Below are 1,558 nucleotides of genomic sequence, written 5' to 3' on the forward strand. Positions count from 1 at the left end.
AAAAAAAAATTGTTGAGTGTCCTCTGTTCAAAGATATAATGTAGCTATCCAACACTACATTGTATAACATATGAGGATATAGTAACCTTAGTTGAAACATCCATTTTGCTCTGGTTTCCAAATGGTATAGCTCTAGCAAAAGTTGTGTTTCCAACAATATTAAAAATCAATTTTAAAACTAAAATAAAAGCTGTTTCTTTGAGTTAATAACAAAAAGAGAATATTACCAAAAAAGTTGCTGTGATTAAATCTCATGATAAAATTTTGGTCTTCTTTTCCCGACTGATTCATATGAATGATGTTTATCATTATGAGCAACTTTTCAACTGCAATCATACGTTCAAAATAAAAGTGCCGAAAGTTTTGTTTACTATTTTCAAAAGTCCAGTCTCACTTGAATTAAAATCAGCTCTTTTTTTCCTCTATAAGACTCGATTAGCCCCTTCAAATTTAATTCCTCTGAGGTGCAGAATATCAAGTGAATTTTTCATATACTGAATTCTACACCCATGCATGACATTGTTTAGTACCTACACTAATATCTCTAATTCTTACTATTACTTATTATTGTTTTAACTTTTTTTAATGAGGTATTTGTAATTGTTATTCAGGTGAGGATGAACCTAACACCCCTGTGAATGATTTTCTGACAGCCAGAAATCTGTGAGATCACTTGATAATGTGGTTCTCAGATGAGACACTTATCAACATCTCTTTCCCCATGTTTTATTATCAGTATAATGCTTCCAGACCTCTACTTGGTATGTGCCTTGAAGGTTATACTAATGTCTGATGTTACAGTGCTGATGTGTTACCTCTCCCCTTTAAAAGGTATTGTTTCATTATTATTATTTTGATTAAAAAAAAAAATTGTTGAGTGTCCTCTGTTCAAAGATATAATGTAGCTATCCAACACTACATTGTATAACATATGAGGATATAGTAACCTTAGTTGAAACATCCATTTTGCTCTGGTTTCCAAATGGTATAGCTCTAGCAAAAGTTGTGTTTCCAACAATATTAAAAATCAATTTTAAAACTAAAATAAAAGCTGTTTCTTTGAGTTAATAACAAAAAGAGAATATTACCAAAAAAGTTGCTGTGATTAAATCTCATGATAAAATTTTGGTCTTCTTTTCCCGACTGATTCATATGAATGATGTTTATCATTATGAGCAACTTTTCAACTGCAATCATACGTTCAAAATAAAAGTGCCGAAAGTTTTGTTTCCTATTTTCAAAAGTCCAGTTTCACTTGAATTAAATCAGCTCTTTTTTTCCTCTATAAGACTCGATTAGCCCCTTCAAATTTAATTCCTCTGAGGTGCAGAATATCAAGTGAATTTTTCACATACTGAATTCTACACCCATGCATGACATTGTTTAGTACCTACACTAAAAATCTGGTGTGAACATCACACGACTTTCTATTACATTAAGTCGGACAGTTCTAAAAGTTTCACCATTCGATTCCGCGTGAAAAATCACATGAGATTGACTATTCACTTGCTTATTTGGTAACGGTTCACAAATAAAAGGGAAATTTGTCGACACAGGG

The 1,558-nt window shown here is 31.6% G+C and overlaps 1 long non-coding RNA gene across 1 annotated transcript in view; it reads left to right on the top strand.

The window, feature by feature from the left end:
* The first annotated feature begins 27 nt into the window (after positions 1 to 27).
* LOC113472342 overlaps positions 28 to 1,558 on the top strand; it is a 9,127-nt gene continuing 7,596 nt past the window's right edge. The window contains exon 1 of the long non-coding RNA XR_003394695.1: positions 28 to 831. This is a non-coding gene — a long non-coding RNA (uncharacterized LOC113472342). The remainder of the gene's footprint in view (positions 832 to 1,558) is intronic.

Source organism: Diaphorina citri, unplaced genomic scaffold, assembly GCF_000475195.1.
Source record: "Diaphorina citri unplaced genomic scaffold, Diaci psyllid genome assembly version 1.1 scaffold4959, whole genome shotgun sequence".
NCBI lineage: Eukaryota > Metazoa > Arthropoda > Insecta > Hemiptera > Psyllidae > Diaphorina > Diaphorina citri.